At 36.0% G+C, this 22,225-nt stretch overlaps 1 protein-coding gene across 2 annotated transcripts in view; it reads left to right on the top strand.

The window, feature by feature from the left end:
• Positions 1 to 914: 914 nt before the first annotated feature.
• The window catches only part of s1pr2 (sphingosine-1-phosphate receptor 2), a 29,321-nt gene continuing 8,010 nt past the window's right edge, over positions 915 to 22,225 (top strand). Inside the window, exon 1 of one of the 2 annotated variants that reach the window (XM_051105898.1) lies at positions 915 to 1,486. The gene's annotated coding sequence lies outside the window, so the exon portion shown is untranslated. Of the gene's footprint in view, positions 1,487 to 1,512; positions 2,086 to 22,225 lie in introns of those variants that run through there. The other variant, XM_051105899.1, reaches the window with a different exon arrangement.

Below are 22,225 nucleotides of genomic sequence, written 5' to 3'. Positions count from 1 at the left end.
ACTCAAACAGATAACAATCCAGTCAATAGCAATCCCAAGTTTTTTGATACTTGACCTCCAGATCACTCCTTAATAATGAAACAATCTGAAGGTTTAGTTCAGCCAAGAATGAAAATCCTGTCATTAATTCCTCACCCTCACGTCACTGCAAAACTGAAAGACCTTTGTTCATCTTTAGAACACAAGATATTTCTGATGAAATTAAGAGTTTTCTGATCATGCATAGACAGCAAGAGTCCAACCACGTTAAAGGTCAATAAAGGTGCATCAACAACATAGTCCATGTGACATCAGTTACTGTAATTTTATGAAGCTACAGGAATACGTCTTGTTGCGCAAAAACTTAAATAACTTTCTTTAACAATTCACCCTAGCACCATTTTGGAGAGCACAATGACGCACACGCATGCTTTCCTCTCTCCTTCTCCATAATGACACTGTAACGTGAAAGAGAAGAATTGCTTAAGTTATTTTAGTTTTTTGCGCAACAAAAAAGTTTTCCTGTATCTTTATAAAATAACGGTTGAACTGGACTATTTTGTCAATGTTCTTAGTACCTTTCTAGCCCTTGAACATGGTAGGACTCTTGCTGTCTGTGGAGGGTCAGAGAGAAATATCTTTCATTTATGTTCCAAAGATGAACAAAGGTCTTACGGGTTTAAAATGACATGAGGGCGAGTAATTAATGACTGAATTTTCATTGTGAGTGAACTATCCCTTTAAACCAGTTAAAATCTTTGTGTAAAAATACTGGCTTTGCCACAATAAAATCCATAAACAAATGCAGTGACAAAGAGAACAGACTAAACCGATTAAAAAACTCTCAATAACTGAGAGTTGAGAGGAAGTGAGGAGGTGGAACCAAAAAAAAAACCCACACACGCACACGCACACATCTGGACCTCATTTCTACCCAGAAACTAAAATACTACCACAAATGTGCCGTTTTGATCCTAAAGTCTAATCGTGTGGTGAAAACATCTTTTTGCGACCGTCTGCAGTTATTTGTGTTTTTGTAATACATGTATTTTCATGCACAGGCAAATTAGGGGTGTAAAAATCATCCTGCGCTCTTCCATGCTGTGTGGAGTTGCAGTGCGCGTGCTAGTGAGAGTGTGTGTATTACGTCGCCGCGCACGGACCGTGAGGTTGTTGTTCAGTCGAACAGCGCATGGGATTACAGATTTGTGAATTAAACGGGAAACACAGCCGTACCTGACGCGTCCCAGAGACGTTAACCCAAACACAACGTGTTTTTCTTGCCTTTTTGACGTTTATCTTAAACATGGCTGCTTTCGTGATTAGATTACATGTAGCAATGACTCCGCGAAAGTTTTGACTTTTATAATAGTTTATAGTTCGTTTTGGCTCGGAACGCATCCTTCAAGACTCGATCAAGGAATTACGGAATCTCATGTAAACTTTGTAAATGAAGGTTAGACACATCGGCACACGCTTCTTCTCTCTGCCAAGCATCTCACATGGGGTAAGTTGTTCCCAGCACTAAAATAACGATATCTCTAACCGAAGTCCCTTATTTTCATACCAGCGCGATAGACCTGTGTATTTTAATGACCAAATGACCACCCCTAATGCAACTGTTTAACACAGATGCGTCTCAAAAACCACCCTTTAACATCAACTTAATAAGTTTATTTGTCAACACGGCCACGTTTCTAACACCTTCAGCTCAGTCATTGATCTTTCTTGCCTGCACTCATCTGATAAGGAACTGTGCGAGATAGTCTTATCAAAGCTTTCGACACATGCATATTCCACGAGTGTCAGTTGAATATAAAGCGCGGCTTGCATGCGTTTTGCATGCCTTATTAGAAAGTAGCACGCAAATGTTTGCCCACCGATGTAATGTGTAACATGAGTGCGGTTAAACATTGACCTGCATCATCCAGACTTGCCGGACTTCATGTGTATTGCCGCAGCTCTTCGTTTGTCAACAGGGGCTGGTTCTTGCTGAGCTCGTAGCTCCCCGGGAGCTGCGCGACATTTGTAGCTGTTGCAAAACTCGCTGTGGGGATCGTGAGGATTTGTCCATCCATCACCGTAAGGATGGCGTTGTTCTTAAAGGTTGTATTAATAAGACAAAAGACTCTATTATGGCATTATGCTGCTGGACTGAGACTGGTGTGTCTCTTAAAGGGATAGTCCACACAAAAATTACAATTCTGCCATCATTGACTTAGTCTAATCTTTGTGTTCTGTTTCTTGGAACTAATTGTTTAGGGGGAAACCTACGTTAGATATCACTTTGTCCTTACTGAGTCTTAAAGGGACAGTTTACCCACAAACTGTCATGATTTACTCATCCTAGTGGTGTTGTAAACCAGTATGACTTCCTTATGTCTGCCAAAGACAAAAGGTTGTGCCACTTTCATTGCGTTTTTCTTTTTTTAAAGCGAATGGTAAAGGGCCTGGCTGCTTTGCCTTACATCACTTTTTGTGTTCCACGCCAGAAGGAAAATCATACGGGTTTGCAACCTGATTCTTGATAAGAGTTTTCACATTCATAGTTATTTTAAAAAAATCTTTGTTTGATCTCAAACATCGTTCATGCTTGCACACATTCAAACTTGCAGAACGATCAACTGCAAGACATACCAGTTGTGTTTTTAATGCAGCTGATTGAAAAATAGGTTTTTGGTGTTTCACCGAAGAATTAAAAAAAGCATTATGATATTCTCGGGATGAGTAAATGATAACAGAATTTGCATTTTTGAGTAAACTAGCTCTTTAAGCTTTTTGTGTCGACTGTGTGATTTATAATGAAACCAGACAACTGTACAGATGTAGGTCAGCTCTATTGTATATACTGATTTTTTTTCTCCACTGGAATCCAAAGCTACATTGAAAAGCCATCGTGCTGGCTTCTTAATTTAGGTCAAGCTATGAAATGCATCCGTCCCATTAGTCCAACGCGTCATCATCGCTCACTAACAGCACCTCTCTATGGTACTTCTACAATTGTACGTTCTCTCTTAAGATGAGGCAAGAGGACGGGGTCGAGATGTTTTGTAATCTGCTTTTGTGGTACACAATGCCTCCCTATACAAGATAAGCTGATATGTAAGAGGAAACGCTGATTATCACATTGAGAGCTGTCCATCCATCATTCTCAAGCGTTGATGTGAATTGCGTGCGTGGTCACGTTATTCTTCTAAAAGCTCTAAATGGAGTGATTGCATTATCTTGTCTGTTCCGTGACTAAGTGCTCTGCAGCTGCACATGGGAATTTCTGCATGCTTTTTAAAGGAGGGCTAACTAGTTTTTGGATGGAAACATCATTACTAAAGACGAGCAGGAATATCAGGTGTTGGATTTATTGATGGATGTAGAGAGAGAGTTTCTTGTTTGGGATGTGGGGTCTATTCAGGTGATGGTCGGGTGTAGTAAACAGCAGACTTTCGTCATGCTGGGATCCGATCTGTAGACAGAGCTGATATGGGCAGCATGTAGTCCGCGTTGGCATCATGTGATGCCATGCTTCATTAAACCAGAACAAAACCAGCCATGCTGTCTCCGTTGACCACCACCGGCGTTCTTCATTCACGTTCACACTCTCATCCCCGTGTCTGCGTGAGAGGAGATTCAGCTGTGGTTTTTATTTAATATATTACCCACTGTGCCTTGGTTCTTTATTGGCATTGATGGTTCCATGAAGAACCTTTAACATCCGTTGAATCTTTCCATTCCACAAAAAGGTTCTTTTTAGTGAAAAAAGTTTCTGTTGGTGGAAGTTCCCACTTTTTGGAATGTTCGCACCACAGGAACTAGGAACGTATTTAGTTCTAAAAACTCTGTTTGGGTGAACTAAATTAGCTCATACTTCAGAGTAGGGTCTAAAACGGTCCTATGGGAACTACCAGTGACGTAAGTGTAGGCTGATTATTTACTCCCCAAACATGGAAAAAAACAGTAATAATGGGATTTAGCTCTTTTAATCACGTAAATTGTGCGTTTAAATTTTATCTCCGTTATCACGAAATCCACAACACACAACAAAAACAGCTCCCATCACGGATTCTTCTATTAAATGCTGCGAATGAAGATGGAACCAGGAACCAGGAAAACGTCCCGAAGGGGAAACTGGTTCTCTAGGAACCACCATGCTGGATAGTTCCTAGAACTGAGTTCCTAGAACTACGCGGTGCAAAAGCGCCCATTGTTCACTGCAAACTTCCACCAAAAAGGGTGGACCCCCTAGAAAATGAGATGATGCATCTCAACATTTGTTGCAAAAATGGTTTTCTATGCAATTGCTGTGAAAAACTTTTTTTGAAACTTTATTTTTTTTAAAGCTATATTTACACTATTGCTTTTTCATTTTAAAATGCATAACTTTCGAAAATGCGTTTTAGTTTGAAAACTCCAGGGTTGCATTTCAGTGTAAATGGACCAAAACGGAGACTTTTGAAAATGTTGCCATGGCTGCCCACATTCGTTCTGCGTATTCTTGATGACCGTGTAAACGATAACATCATGCTCATTTGTTGCATCTCATTTTGGAGGCTCATAACTGTTAAATTGCAACGTAAAAAAAGAAATTACACTATTTTTAAACCCCAAGGAAAATTGTGAATTTTATTACGGTTACTTCTCTTAAATTAAAACATCCTTGATGACGTATGCAGCCTGAATGGTCATGTGACATCCCAGATAGCACACGTACATCTGCAAGATGTCTGTTAAAGATCACTTGATCTGGAAAGCATCTGCTGTGTACAAACATCTGACAGACGTCTGTAAAATGTAAATTTTACATACATTCTAAATCATAAACATCTTAAAGACATTTAATAGACGTCTATTTGACATCTGATAGGAAACATCCTGCAGACGTATTGCAGATGAGCAAACACTCTAAAAAGTACATATTGGAGATGTAAATGCAGGCGTTAAATAAACATCTCAGAGATGTACGTGTGCTATAAGGGATGTGTTTCCGGTTGGAGTCATTTCGATGGAAATCGTTTCTGAAATGCAGTGAAAACGCCAGTGTAGACAAGGATTGTTTTTATTTTAAAATGCCATTTTAAAAATGAAAACGCACTAGTGTAAACAGTGCCTAAGAGAGGCAAACGTGGAATACCCCGGATTTTTTTGTACTTTCTTTTTTTGATTTTGCAGGAAATCTATTGAACTCTGTGGAATGCATTTAAGCATGGTGAAGATTAATAGCTTGTAGTAGAAAGCATTATCAAATTAGGCCAAATATGTAAAGAGCTTTGTGAATGAATGTTCTAATTCCGTGGAAGTCTGCTGAGCTTTCCACGGAGCTCTGCGGGCACGGATTCAGTGTAGGCAAAAGTGTGACTCATCATCTCGGTCTGAGCCGCTCATAGTTTTCTTTCAGAATTAATTTGAAACTTTCATGAAGCAGCAAAGGCTTTGCCTTCAGATATGAGTGGTACTGTTCAGTATGAAGACTTTATCGCCGTGGCTAGTGAGGTTGCATGCCAACTATCTGATTGTTACCTGATGGCCTTTCTCCTGACCTTAAGTTCAACTCTGTCCCAGAAACGCATGTTTCAGAGTGAGGTACCCCATGACTCGGCTCTGCATGCCCACAGGTCGCATACTGTACGTCAGTGTAGAGGGATTGTGCATGAGAGGTTAAGTTAAATAAAAAAGTGAATAAATAAACTATCTAAGCAAACAGAAAGATAAATAAATGTCGCAGGCGGTGGTGGGAACTGGAAGTGTGGGATTTTTGGGCTTGGTCACATGAGGGGTTAAGGGTGGGGCCAGGTCACAGTGTGGGCGGAGCGATCCCTCAAGGACTCTTGCGTTTCGCATTTTGGCAACAGGCACAGAGCTCTTGCAGCACATCCTGAGAGAGACTTCACTGAGGAAGACTGATGAATCCTTTATGTAAGGCAGAGCATTTAAAACAATAGTCCACCCAACTATAAAATCACTTAATCATTCCTAACCTAAAAGCGAACACATAAAGTCAATTTTTGAAGACTGTTCTGGTAGCTCTTTGCCCAGTAAAAGAGATTGAATGTCAAAATTGACATATAAAAATCATAATAAATAAAATTAGCGCCATATGTAGTCCATACAATTTGTGCAGTCCACTTCAAGCCATTGAACGGCAACCCGTTCAGTTAAATTCATGAAAGACTCATTCAGATTTTATGAACAGATTCATTGACTTCAAAAGAACGATTTGTTCCAAATCAGCAAGCTGATGTCAAAAAAATGCCAAAAGACAAAGGGGCGTGACATTTTTAAGAGAGTAACTATGCACATTTCTGTTTTTATGGTGCTTTTGTGTTGTTTTGGAGCTTGACAGTTCTCATTCATTTTCATTATTTTGAAAAGGGCGCCTATAATCACCTAAAACCTTTAAACAACATGCAGCTAAGAAAATAATGAGATTTTCTGGGTGTACCATCCCTTTAATAACAAAAGATATTTGTACTGGAAGGTATTGTTGAACACAGTCATCATTGGCAAACCAATATGTTTTGTTGTTTAGGGAAGAACGGGGCTCAGGGATCAATTTATGTCTGGTCAACGAGGGCAGTGTTTTTTTTCCGATCACATCAATCAATAATAAACCATCTCTGGTGATATTAATAGAGGCTGGGGTTTCCAGTGCTTTAGGGCTTGCGCTGTTATAAGGCAGCATGCCATCTTTCCTCAGCCGAAAAAACACTTTTGCTGGGTGTGGCAGCTGGGACAAAATAAACGCCTTCTGTTTTGGAGGCTGCTGCTGAGCAAGTTACAACTCACAGCCGGCACTATGGAGCTTGCAGTATTTGTGCCAAGAGCTGGGAGTGTCGCAGCGTTGCCTTTGCTTGTGCTGCTAACCTTCTCCACAACACACACACAGTCGTTTTACACTGTACAACTGTACAGTAGCGTACATATTTAATGTTGAGACAATCACAAACAAAATCCTGCAAATTTATGTTGTATACAGCACAGTCACTTAGCCCAATCTGTCTGTCTCACACAGACACATGCAGACAAGGCTCAGGGGAAACTTTCTAAATATTTACTGAGCAGTGTTTTAGCTGGGGGAAAGACTTTGTCCATTTTAGGACAGATAGTTTTTCGAGTCGTGGAAGAACTTCTAAAGGTCTCTTTTTCTATTCATGTCTTGCATCTGTGCAAAATCACTATTTATGGGTTTAATTTAGCAAAACACGATATAAATCTGCCACAAATAATAGAACGGCAAATCCGGCTTAACGTTGATGCAGGTGCACACAGATCTTCACAACAACAACAGAAAGGTGTGTTTTGGGAGAAATATATTGTATGTAATATGTTGTTCTCAACCGGTGAGTCATGACTTAAAATGAGTCACAGATCAGTTCCCGAAAGTGTTGCAGAATACGGAGGAAAAAATGCAGACTCAAACGATAAAATGCAACTAATCATAATTGTGCATAGTTCAATTTTTTAAAAGCATTTTTAAAAGAATCTTTTGTTTTTTTCGATGGCAAAGTGAATTCTTGTTAATTTGCAAGGAGGACAATCATGGTTTGTGTCAACCACAGTGTGTTTTTGTGCAGTGAATAACTGGCTGCCATCATTAAAATTCATGAGACATTTATGTAAATATAATGTCAAAATAAAAAATAACAAAAATAATAAAAAATTCTGTTATTTTATATTCACCCTCATTGCCTTTACCAGAAGAAAATATTTACCAAAATTTATTTACCAATTTAAAAAGGAAATAAATAAAGTAAAAATAAATTATAAAAAAAAACAATCCATTTGAGATGCTTTTAATTATTACATTTTAATTAAACCATTCAAATAGAATCCAGAAAATTAATGGAATACACAGATATTGGTAAAAAAATAATACTGAATTTGAGGATACTTTTTATAAATGGCTGGTAAATTGTGCAAGTTTCATGATTTCAATTAACTAGACATGCTTTCTGTTTAATATTTTTTAATTTAACCATTAAAACAGAGTCCAGAAAAAAATCCAGAAAAAAATAAAAAGGAAAAAAAGGAATCCAGAAAAAAAAAAAAAAAAAAAAAAAAACAGATTTCATAGGGCCCTAAAAGAAAATATTTTAAATATTAGTGGGAACCAAACAGCATTGGAGAGATCATTGACTTCAATTGTATGGACAAAAAAAAACTGTAAAACATTTGACAAAATATCTTCTTTTGTGTTTCACAGAATAAAGACAGTAATGGAATGACATGAGGATGAGTAAATGATTACGGACTTCTCATTTTTGGGTGAACTATCCCTTTACACTCTTAAAAATAAAGGTGCTTTAAAAGGTTCTTCACAGCGATGCAATAGAAGAACCATTTTTGATTCCACAAAGAACCATTCAATCAAAACTTCTTTAAAGAACCATCTCTTTCTTACCTTTTTATAATATGGAGAACCTCTCTGTTTTTGTGAAACAGAAAAGTTCTTCAGATGTTAAAGGTTCTTTATGAAACCACTTAGACAAAAAATGTTCCTCTATGGCATTGTGAAGCACCTTTATTTTTAAGAGTGTACATTTTGGTATAGTTTATGGGAGGCAAAATCACTGATCAAAACCAAGTGAGAACCCAAGGGTTGAAATGATATTGCAGCTTTCAAGATTAAAAAACCTTGCTGCAGTAGCAGCATTTCCTCTGTAAATCTGTCTCTCTCATGCACTCTCATGATAATGTTAACCATTTTACTGGCCACGAAGAGGTTTGCAGATCATTTCTGTGTTAGTGAGCCGTAAAACATTTCTGAATGATTTGTGGCTTGAAGTACTCCATAAAGCGCTGGAAATGTAGTGATGTGGTCACAAGTGTGGTTTTCAGCCGTCTACCGGGCATCAGTACGTCCAACTGCATTAAGTTTCCAGCAGGTACTGAAAGAGATAACGGCATGCCAGACCCGCACACCCTCCCCCTCGTGATAGACAGCGTATTGTTACCCTGACTGCCTTTGTTTGTGCACCTGGAAGAAGCCCACCGAGGAAGCCCTGCTGGAATGAAGAGCCGGATTGCTCGCCAGAGCTCGGCAGATTAAATTGTGGAGGGGGGGCTTTGTCCATCAAACCTGTTCTTTCAGTCGTAGTTTCTGTGATAGGATCAGGCCCATCCTCATGCTAACGCAAAGTCATGAATGTCCATGAGAGGCAGAAAGACATGGATCCTGGCCACGCGGGGGATTTTAGCATGAGAATGGCTGGGATCTGTGCTCGCTCGTGGGACGTTGCTGCAGTACTTCTTTTTTTTTGCAATCGTTGTTGAAACAGATGTTACACAACTTCATCTTGTCTTTTTACTGAAGCTAAATGAAACGGTTGACGTTCTTGCATAACCTGCGGTAAACATTTAGACTAAAACAACATTTTTAAGGGGGGAAATTGTCTCTCACTTCTCTTAAATGTCAAATAAACTGCTGATATTGTGTAATGGGTCTTGTCTGGTCGACAATAAGAAGAGGGGTTTTTTTTTTTTCTGTCTTCTGAAATGACCCGTGCGGAATGCACGGGTCGCTGGTAAGACTTATGCGTGGCAATACAAATGCGCAGACATGTCAAAGCCCAGACCCTGAAACTCAATATTGCAGAAAAACATATTCAGACAATGTCACATATTAGATTTACGGCTTGCTGTGCCAGTAATACAGTTAAAGCCCCACATGATATGATTTCTGACTTCCCCCCCTGTAACATATCCAGAGCTGATTAGCTTGTTGAATTTGATCTGCCTTGGATCAATATCTGAACCACACCCTATGGGCAATGAAATGACAAAGGGCAGCATGCACCAGATGTTTTTGAGGGCGCCAGTAGTCTTCTTCTTAGTCTTATGAACTAAACAAAACATTTTCTATCTATTTAGCAGTGCTTAATGTAAAAGCAAAATGGGATGCTCTAGTGTTGAGTGTTTCAAGCGTTCTGATACAAAGGAATGACCTGAAAATATGCACTATATACACTATTTTAGTAGTTTTTCAATTTTAAACATTTAAAAAAATGGTGTATACTTTGGTAAAAGTAAACTTTTAAAAAGACAGTTTGCCCAAAAATGAAAACTCTGTCATTAATTACTCACCCTTATGTTGTTCCAAACCTGTAAGACCTTTGTTCATCATCAGTACACAAATTAAGATATTTTTGATGAAATCCAAAAGCTTTCTGACCCTGCATAGACTGCAAAGCAACTCCCGCGTAATTTTATGAAGCTATGAGAATACTTTTTGTGTGCAAAGAAAACAAAAATAACAATTTTATTTAACTATTTCTTTTCTTCCGTGTCAGTCTTGGATGTGCGTTCAAGCATACCAAGACAAATGCATCAACACACATCGAAAACTGATGCGGAAGAGAAGAATTGTTGAATGAAGACTTTATTTTTGTTTTCTTTGCACACTAAAGGTATTCTTATAGCTTCATAACATTATGGTTGAACTACTGATGTCACACTAGGGCTGGGCGATTTTTCAGATTTTACAGATTAATTCGAAGTCGAAGAATCGACGTTTTGAATCGAAATATTACCAAATGTTAGAATTAGACACTTTGACAATATGGCAGTGCTAACAGTAAAGAGAAAAGAATGATCCAACCACATGTTGGTGCACGTGGTTAATCGCTCACACGTGACCCGCTCACATGAGAACACCCTTTTGTGTTGACAAAGATACGACACAGGCAGTGGAATAGGAAAAACATGCAAGAAGATGGGAGTGAACTTCTTTTAATTTGAGCGCCACATTTTTATAATGTCGTCTCATGCATGAGATGACGCAAGAGACAAGTGGAACAGTCAGACACGTCCATGTTTACATAGAAAAACAATGGAAAAGCAGCGCTATCGAATAAAAAAAAAAACGTGAAGAACTACCATTATATGTCTGATATTTCATGTTTGCATCATGGTGACAGGCTGAAAGCTGCTGTTCGTTGTTTTTACAGAACATTTATAGTTAATAATGGTGTACTGGTGTTTTACCTTCAGTCATTTTGAATTTAATTACCTTGAATTTTGAGATTTTTTTTTATTTTTATTTATTTTTCTGCAAAGATGTTAAGTGATTTGTTTAATAATATAGTTAATAGGGTTAATAAAGAAAAAGTTACTTGAATCCTGTTGTAGTTACATTTTCAAGTTAAAAAAAAAAAAAAACCAGAATTGGTCAAATGTTCTGTAAAAATTGAGATTTCCCAACCCTATGTCACACTGACTTATATTAACAATGTCCTTACTACCTTTCTGGGTCTTGAACATGTCAGTTGCATTGCTGTCTATACAGGGTCAGAAAGCTCTTGGATTTCATCAAAAATATCTTCATTTGTGTTCCGGAGATGAACGAAGGTCTTAGAGGTTTGCAACGTCACTAGGTGAGCTATCCCTTTAATGATTGACTCATGCTGGACTGCATCATTACCTATGATAATCATGCAACTTCATTCAAGTCAGCATAAGATAGAAGTCGCATTTAGAATCGTCACTGTTCAAAAATTAAAAAAGGAACATGCCCTTTCAGTTTGAATGATGCTTTTGACAAAGAGCAAAGTATGTCATTGAGCCTGTGACTATAATCAAAGATTGTAGGAGAGGAAGTAAAACTTTCATTTTTACCATGGCAGACTGTCTAGAGCCTGTGAAGCAATCAAGCCTTTATCGTCCCCAAGGGGCCGTGCTCTAATATGTCAGGAGGGTCTGGGAAAGAAGGAACATCGTTGTGCATTTTTGAAACGAAGCCAATACTTCTGTTTATCGCCATTTAATACAAAGAATATTTAAATCTAAACACACCCAGAAACACGAATATGGAGTCTCCCTGAGTGGATCTGTTATAGCTCAATGTGCCAGTCCTCCCCCCCACCCTGTTTCTTATCCCTTCCATCATTGTTGGATGAAAGGTACCAGACCATACACCATCGTATCACAAAAGGCAATCAAGACTGCTTTGTTCATCTGTGTGGGTGCCAGTTTCCTTTGTGGAGTCTCCCCCTTTTTTTTTCACACCCTCAACCCCCAAACGCATGCACCCACAAGCACACACACAATGGTACAATATTGTCACGAAGATCTGACAGCGTTTCGTCTGTCCAGAACATGAGCGCACACACACGGGACACGCACACACATCCCATAATAAAGCAGAAGAATATGAGCATGGGTGGGGTTTGCGTTATGGGGGAACAGGAGCAGGGCTGTAGAACAAAGCAAGCGTGATTTCTGTTCTAGGACCTTTCATTAAAGGATACTTCCTATGTAGGAACAACAGCAGTAGAGTGTGAGAAAAACGAACGTGTGAAACTTGATCTTCTGTGGTTTAGATTTAACTGATTGTTGTCCATCTGCAACGTAAAACTACTTATCTTCGCTTTTCAGTTTGGTTGTTTTTATTTATTATGCGATTGACGTTGATAACTCTGCAAATTTCAGTTTTTGTGTACTTAGTCTTCTTGTGTCTTGCTGATGTGTCGAGATTCACATCCTTGAATGTCTAGACATGCCTAAACGAGCAGTAAGTTCTCTGGAAGATTAAGTAATGGAGTAATATTGCATTAGCTCATTATCTAATGAGCACTAGAGACGGCGGGACCATTGCTGTGGTTCTAAATTAATCCTTCCTGATGTTTTTTTAATCACCCTTTTGTGGGACTTTCCTTTGATCTATGTAGTAGACATTAAACCGTAGGGGGTTGGGGGACGACAAAGAGTCGGTCACGAATCTGAATCAGGGTCACAAAAGTGAAGAGACTTCTTAGTCATTAGCCAAGTAGGTTTAAAATGTTTAAAGCAAGATGTAAAAATATATATACACTACCAGTCAAAAGTTTTTGAACAGTAAGATTTTTAAAGAAGTTTCTTCTGCTCAACAAACCTGCATTTATTTGATCCATAATGCAGCGAAAACATAAATATTTGTACTATTTAAAATAACTGATTTCTATTTGAATACATTTTAAAATGTAATTTATTCTTTTGATTTCAAATCTGAATTTTTAGCATCATTACTCCAGTCACATGATTCTTCAGAAATCATTCTAATATGCTAATTTCTGCTCAAAAACATTTATTATTATTATGTTGAAAACAGCTGAGTAGAATTTTTCAAGTTTCTTTCAGAAGTACAGCCTTTATCGGAAATATAAATATTTTGTAACATTATAAACGTTTTTTTATCATCACTTTTGATCAATTTAAAGCATCCTTGCTAAATCAAAGTATTAATTTCTATCATTTCTTTCCCCAAAAATTATACTGAGTTCAAGCTTTTGAATGGTGTAGCTTATGATTTTACAAAAGCTTTTCATTTCAGATAAATGCTAAATATTGCTAAATATAATAATAAAAAAAGTTTCTTGAACAGGGTTCTGAAGGATCATGTGACACTGAAGACTGGAGTAATGATGCTGAAAATGTAGCTTTGATCACAGGAATAAATTACATTTTTAAATATATTAAACTCTAAAACAATTATTTTAAATAGTAAAAAAATATTTTAAAATTGTACTGTTTTTGCTGTACTTCAGACCAAATAAATGCAGGCTTGGTAAGCAGAAAAGACTTCTTTAAAAACATTAAAAATCTTACTGTTCAAAAACTTTTGACTGGTAGTGTAGTATAAAAAAATAGCTATAAGTTATATCAGACTTGTACTAAATGAAAAATATTTGATAACTGTTATTAAAATAACAATTTTAGTTGAATTAATAGTTAAGTTAATATGTTTATTTGTAAAGAATATAAATTGAATTCTAATAAAAACATCAATTTACACAAAAATTAATCTGTTTTTTACACTGATTATAATGAAAATGATTTCTGAAGGATCATGTGACACTGGAGTAATGATGATGAAAATTTAGCTTTGATCACATGAATAAGTTGCATTTTTAAATATATTCAAATTGAAAATAGTTCTTTTAAATTATAATATTATATCACAATTTTACAATTGTTTTACTATATTTTTGATCGAATAAATGCAGCCTTGGTGAGCATACCAAATGACCGATTGAGCATTGTAAATATACCTAAATAAAATATACATAAATATGTACTACACAAACTGTCCAGAACGTGCCGTACACTCTGGGTTTCTCCACTCCGCTCTATTTCTTTGTACACAGCCCCTCGTTTCCTGTCGCCTTTTGCTCACATGCAAAGAAACGCATCAGCAAATAAACACAGATGACAAATATAAACCATGGACCGTGAGTTCTAATGGGCTTTTGTTTATGTATGCCTCGCAGGGGAGGAAAAGAGACTGAGCAGTGAAGAATAGACTTGAGCCACACGATATTGACTAATGTTCTGAGAGGAAATAATGCGGCTAAATGTAAGCTAAGTGGAATAGCAGCTCTCTCATTCTCTCGCCCGCCTGTTTCCTCCCCTCCCCCGTGCGGCTGAGGACACACGTGTACCCGACTTTCCAAATCGCGCAGGATTACTATAGCAGAACACAGTCTGGGTGGCACCCTGCCACTGCCTCTGGCCATGAAAGGGTGCCTGGGCTTTACATAAAGTCAAAACAAAGGCGTAATTAGTGGAATTAATTGAGAGATGTAAAGACATGTAGCTTGATGTCAGATTGTTCTTCAGTAGTTGAGGTGGTCTACTGAAATAAGAGACTAATTAGTGATACATAATAAGTCAAGGATCATTATTCTTGCTGCTAGTACATTTTTTTAGTTCATCTAAAAATGAAAACTCTGTCATTAATTAGTCACCCTCATGTTGTTCCAAACCCGTAAGATCTTTGTTCGTCTTCAGAACACAAATGAAGATATGTTTGATAAAATCCGAGAGCTTTCTGACCCTGCATAGACAGCAGTGTAACTGACAGAAGGCCCAGAAAGATAGTAAGGACATTGTTAAAATAGTCCATGTGACATTAGTGGTTACAAAAATACTTTCATGGTTAACAAAGAAACTGATGAGACAGAATAACAACAGCGGCAAACTACTACAGGCTGCAACAATAATAGACATCCGCATAGATAAACACTTATTGCCCACAACAGTACAAAGATCAAATGATGATGATGATAAAAATCTAAGTATACTTTAGGTTTAACAAACCATATCTAAAAGACACGAACATAGTTTTTATGAGAGGGCAAAACTGTTAGATACTTTACCAACTATAACAGTTGTACCAATTGGCCAGTTGGTTTAATCATTATGGTCAGGTTTAAAATTTTTTTTTTTTTTTTTTTTTTTTATGATCTTACTATCTTACAAATTAAGTTTTTGAGACCTGGAGACTTTTGACTTGGAGCCAGTAAACAAACACCCAGAATATAGGGATAGTTATTTTTGCTTTAAATAAGGTCTTTATGGTGTCATTAGAAATGTCATAATTCTTGTCATCAGTGTCAACATCATAAAAAAAACTAATACTAGCCAAAAAAAAAAAAAAAAAAAAAAAAAAAATATATATATATATATATATATATATATATATATATATATATATATATATATATATATATATATATATATATATATATATATATATATATATATATATATATATATATATATACACACACACACACACATATATATATATATATATATATATATATATATATATACACACACATATATATATATATATATATATATATATATATATGTAAACAAGCTCATTGAAGTCGAGTAAACAGTAATTACAACCAAAAAACTACGGTAGAACAAATAAATAAGAAATGCTACATGCATTGTATAAAGTAATCAAATGTAAATGTACTGCATATTCTTCACTTTGTAAATTAAATATATATGTATATATAGGGCCCTACATGGATGGAATCGCGGAATCCAGTCATAAAAACGGAATTTACTGAATAACGCGGAATGTCACGGAATTTGTCAAAGTTTGAATGAATTAATCAAAAGTAGGTCATTAGACTTAAATCAAACCACAATATGGACTAGTATCTGTAAATATTATGCCGCAAAAATACCATTTAAATGTGAATCCTGCATGTTCTGTTTTAATGAATGGAGCAGATGAGCGGTTTTGTTTACTACACACACTGAAGCGTGCATGACGCTCGCAGTGATTTCAGCATTTGAGATATTCCATGAGATTTCATTTTAGGATAACTGGCATTATATCATATACACACAGAAATGTAAAGGTAGACATGGCAACCCATCAAAATAAAAGTCCGGTTTAACTTGAAGACAAGGTGCCAGAAATATATTACTACTATTACTACTACTACTAAAATGAAACAAACATTATTTTTTTAAGAGTATAATCACACAACATTTCTTCCGTGTTTTAATTTTAATAGTAAATTCCCTTTTAAGCAAAAGTTTGCTTAATTTTCTATAAGTAAAAGACAAATTAAATTAATTTTTTTATGCCTTTATTTGATCACCAGAACATTTTAAATACACAACACTGAATTTCTGAGGGTAAAAAAAACTTTCATAAGGTTATTTTAAGAATAAATTTGAATAAATGAAGTATGTATTCAAATTATTAGACATGCTAAAACACAGAATTTGATAACAATAAAACATGGTGAGAAAAAATAAAACATTTCATAGGGTGCTAAACATGTCATTTTTCTTAAACCTTTAATAAATTGATGTGAAATTGTATACGGTTCATGATTTTAATTAATTAGACATGCTCTTTAATTAATCTAATTTAAAGGGAGTTGAGAAAAATGAAAACGGAAAAAAATGGAATTTGGAAAAAAATAAAAGGGATTTAATAGGGCCCTATATATGTATATATAAATATTTATTTATTTATTTATTCGAGAACAGTGTTATAATTATGATATAGTCAAGAACAGTGAGAGATTTTCTCTCTTTTTCTCTCTTTTGTTGTTTGATTAACATGAATGACGGACAACAGGAATTTTAGACTGCTGTCACTTTAAGAGCCACCCAGACCCAATATACTATTATACATGTGTTTCCTTTCTCTTTATTATACCTAAATTACTGTGTTCACAAGGACAGTTGCAAAATCAGGCATTTTGACACATACAAATGTGTGTATTTAACCGTTGAAGCTGCAAAAATAACTCTCGCTATATAGCGAAATTAGTTCTTTCACTGCAGATTGCATGTCAACAACTTAAAATCACTTGTTTTGAAACCGCAATGCTTAAAAACACATGCAAACGATACGTTTTTGAGATTTCAGAGAACAGTTGTTAAAAGAACCATTTTTTTTATCAGTATTTGGATGATTCATCACATCTAGTCTAGACTACCAAAAATTATCTAAATTATTTTCTGTGGCTCTGGCGGATGGCCACATGGTCCAACACACTGACCAGTGAGGCTAATGCAGTCACCCGAGTTCATGTCTGGCTCGCATTATTACACGTTTTCTCTCCTATGATCATTTCCTGTTTCATCTTTCATTATACATATATAAAGACGGCAGCAGAAGAAAAAAAGCTGATTGTGAAAGCACACTAGCACTGCACAGTTGCATCAGAACTTGTACAAGAGTGTGCTTGGATTTATTTAGAAGTTGCATGCTTAAACAACTTATGTGTTTTTTTTTTTTTGTTTTTTTCTCATGCAAAGTTTTTCTTAAAATGTCTATGGAGTTCCTGTTAGAGCTCATGTACGTGAGATATGTCAGACCATCTCAAATCACCCATATCTGCTTCTTTCTACAGCAGACCTCTTGGGAGCTGTTCAAAGAATTTTCATGCCATTTTTGAAGACATTTGAGTTCATATGGCAGCTGAAACCAGCGTCGTATCTGTGGTTAAATCTCTGAGTTGTTTTTTTTTCCCTTTCCAGTACTCCGCTATAGCTACTGCTTCTCAACATAACATGTATATAGTACACTGTGATGAATAGGAGTTATATCTTGATGTATAGTTTTGTGTACGTCTATAGTGGAGTGTTGTGACTATGTCTATATGTTCGTATGTACAGATGAGAAACGGATAATGCTGTCATTTGTGTTGCTCTGTTTTGTTTCTGAGATTTCTGAGACATCTGCCCTATAGCTTTTTGTATAATCTAAACGCCTGGTGCTCATCCATGTCCAGAGATAAAAGTGAAAATCATTGAAAGGGAGGCTGGTTGTCTGCTGCTGATGAGAGTTTAGATGACTCAGAAGAGTAAAATCTTCCCAGACTCCCTAAAACTTTCCCAAAATTTCCTCACACACAAAACTATTATAAAAAAAATAAATAAAAGAAGCTGAATAATCAAGGTTTTTTTGATTCTGACAGAGAATGTGTGGAAATTCTTAAATTAAAATAATAATAATAATTAATTAAAAAGAAACCAAATTCTACAACTTTTTTTTTGTTTCATTTTTTAAAAGACTGGTCAGAGACCATTAGATGAACTATGATTATTTCATGCTTTTGAAAACTCCAGTTTTAAGAATAATAAATCTTCATGTTTTTTTTTTGGTTTTTTTTTAACAATTATTTGTTTTATTATTATTATATTTTTATTTGCATGTTTCATTTTTCTTTCCCAGCAGCATGAATATTTGCTTACATAGTAATTTTTATATAGGGAAGAGACACATTTATCACATTTAACTTGCTCACTGATGGTTGTAAGACAATATTTTCTGTACAACTGCTAGAATTCCCTTTTAAAATGTTTCTCTTTAAAGTTATGCATTTAAAATTACTCTAAAAGTAATAAATTAAAATACATTATTGCTCTAAAATACTATGATATTTTGATAATTTGCTTTGGTTTTAGTACAGTCACAATAGAAAATCTAATTACTTTAATATATTTTTAGAAAACTTTTTAACAAACATTTTACTTCACTTTTTGCTTTTATATCTAGGTTCCATTGCAAAGGTATTGTAAACCTACCCCTGCTCTATTTATGTCATTACTAACATCGTTACTAATGCTTTGGTTTTAGACCTATCTGTTATATCACAGTCTGTCCCTCATCGCTGTAGGTGACTGTCTCTGTCTGAGAACTCTGACGTTAATAACTATAAAAATACGCTTCGTTTCTAGGAATGTGCTGTGCTTCTGCACAGCTAATCGATGCACGGTCGTGATGGAGAGACGCTCTGTGAAAAAGTTAGCGGAGAGCCCCCAGGCTTGTTGCAGAGCAGTGGCACCAGCGCGCAAGGCTGGTCGGCATGCATTTGCGCTAAGACTTGCTTTAGCCTGCCCACATGTGTCTTCACTCGTGAGAATGGGGCTACATGCAGCGTCAGGTGCAACTCAGCTAGTTGCGGTGGTACTGTATTATGGGTCAGCATGCAAGCTGAAGACATTACACCGAGTGGTTTCTCTATGTGTTTGTGGATAGAAGCTTCACCCACAAACCTTTTTTCTGTCAACGAACAATGCAGTGTAAACCCAGTTGTGTTTTATCTGCTGTGGCTTATGAAGGAATGCTCTGGTTAAATGCAAGTTAGGCTCTGTAGACTTTGTTATTGTTGTAGATTACCACATTAAATAGTTTTTACTTGCACCTCAGTTTACAAAATCACACCTACATGCATTGACATGCAATGTACGCTGCTGTTTAAGCGTTTGACTGTCACCAAGATTTTTTTAGAGACATTTTCTAATGTTAAAAAATTGTTCTATTTAAAATAAATGCAGTGTTTTTCTATGTATATGTATAATTGAATGTGAATGATTTTCACTAAAATTTAGTGGTAACACTAAAGACTGATAGAAATAGCTGCTGAAAAATTCAGCTTTGCCATTACAGGAATAAATTACATTTTAAAATAGAAACAAGTTATTTTAAATTGTAATAATATTTCACAATATTACTGTCTTTACTGTATTTTCGACCAAACAAATGCAGTCTAGTAAGCATAAGAGACTTCTTTCAAGTACTTTTTTTTTTTTTTTTTCTTTTTTTTTTCTCCAAACTGAGCATTATTTTTTGTGGTAATCAACAGCATGCCATAGATACTGTTGATAGAGTGTTTTCACGAAATGTCATCAGTCTACTATATTGGCAGCACTGAGCGTAAACAATGCCACTGAAACAAACGGAGCTTGCATATTTTGCTGATTATTGCTGCTGAAAACAATCAGTTATTGTCATATTTTGGGCTGTACTAATCGGTTGGATCGGGGAAAACATTTGGAGTACTATAGACTGCCAAAAGTTATAACAAATCAAGGAGAAGAGTGCAAAAAACTGAAGGCATCTGTGGTTTGCCAAACTGAACCAGGATTTCCAAAACAAGATTCTTGACAACATTAGTGTTTGTTCCTATCATTTTTGGTCAGGCAGGTGAAATATTAGGCTTTACAACCTATTAACTTTAGTTTGTCAAAATTTTGCGCCTTAATAGTCCTTCTCTATACAATTTTGCAGCTTCCACACATTTTTCTGTGGTTTAGACAGCAAAAATTAGCAGAACAACATATTCAGTAGTACATGCTGTTTACATCCACGTATTGAGTAAATGTCCAAATTGTGATGTAATATCTTGAATGTAACCTATAATGATTGTTTTAGATGAAACTTCTTAAACTCTGCATTTGTTTTGTTGTATGTTTAAGCAATAAGGTACTATAAAGCTATTTTGTAGGGCTGGGTAAAAAAATATTGAAATTTTTTTTTCTTTTTTTTTTTCGATTTTTTTTTTTATACAAAACAGTATTGATTCCTAAATCCCTAGAATCGATTAGTCTAACCTGTTTTCTCCCATCCAGTTCATCGTAATAAGCTTTGTGCTTTGTTACTTTTGATATGAAACAATGTTTCAGATTTCAAATTCTATTTCATTGCAGTATTCAAAAAAGAAATACCATTTTGGCGCTGTTTAATGTGAAGTGACAGATCACTATGACAAAGCACTTCACTTCCAAAGAAGTGGCAGCTTCCGCTTTAACGGCAGTTTACAAAATAAACATGAATAAACATTTGAAGGTATGTTACAAGTAAGAGTACAACTCACCGAAATCCGTATCCTGTCTCGTAATCGCTCAATCAGTGTCTCAACCGCGGAAAGGCTTCAGTATAACAGCTTGGAAACAATGTCACATAACATTTACCTCAGAAAAAAACTCAGTCGGCTAGAAAAATGAACTCTAGTGTGGAGCATTTTGCTAAATATATTCACCATATAGTATATTTAATATAATTTTTACTGTTCCTCAGTATTGAATTTGTTTAAATAAATCTGTAAAATTAATACAACAGCCACCATTTAAATGTTTATATTTCAAAAAAACAAACTGGAGCAGAAATACAATTAAGCAATTGTAACTATATTATTATAAAAACTTAATTGAGTGTAATTTAAGTGTATAGTTGAGCTTTAGTTGAAAATTTTTTTTGGAATGTACTCTAATAATATTCAATCAGAAATTAAATCAAATCGCAAGCTTGTGAATCAGACTTAAACCAAATCGTGAACTTTGTGTCCCAGCTCTGTTATTAATATATAATGTGCACTTATGCTTAGTTCGAAAGTAGTACAGAAATTTTCCACATGCAACTGTGCAGTGATATGGTGGACAGGTTTCGCTATGACTATGTAACCTATTATAGCACATGTGGAACACTGTGTTAACCAATCAGAGTCCATTACCAAAACTATTTGGTTTATAAACTGGCAACGCTAGATTGTTACAGTCATAGAAATGGGCGACTGTAAAGTACATATCAGAGCTGGGTCATTAGCAGGGTGGAATGAGAGTGTGTTGAATAGAGCTTTGTGGTCTTGGGACTCTCTGTGTTGTATCACCTTCGCTGCATTGACTAGCTTTGACTCATGACTCTTCTGGCTTAACGAAACAGATGGAATTTTCCTCCCCCGTTTCCTCCCACCCTCCTGTAAGTGCTCTACTCTTACATCTGATATTACAGCCCCAGCCCCAGCCCCAGCCAGCCAATCAATACAATTATGTATGACGTAATTGTACGGTTCTCCAGGGCAAGGTATAATCAGTTTAATGATCATGTGCTAAGAACTGATTGTATTTTGATATTACTTTCCGCCTATTACAGTCCGCCTACAACGCATTCAAACCTGAGCGTACTGTTTGCAAATACTGTTTTGTTAAAGGTCACCTCCGACTGCTTCTTAGCACATGTTTATGTGATTTGCAGTTGTCTGTGCTTAGCATTAACCTGTTGTGTGATAAAATTCCCCAAGAATGAGCTCTGTGTAATGGTGCATTTGTGGTAGAAGTGAAAAAATGTGGTCATGTGAATGGTGACACTTATCACGATGAATACAGGATGTAGAATTAGTAGCGTGTCGACATCTAAATCACGTTACAGAGCGCAACAGCACCATTGTGC

This window comes from Labeo rohita, chromosome 3 (genome assembly GCF_022985175.1).
Source record: "Labeo rohita strain BAU-BD-2019 chromosome 3, IGBB_LRoh.1.0, whole genome shotgun sequence".
Classification (NCBI taxonomy): domain Eukaryota; kingdom Metazoa; phylum Chordata; class Actinopteri; order Cypriniformes; family Cyprinidae; genus Labeo; species Labeo rohita.
Note: the sequence above shows the minus strand (reverse complement) of the source record. Positions and strands in the feature narration are given on the sequence as shown.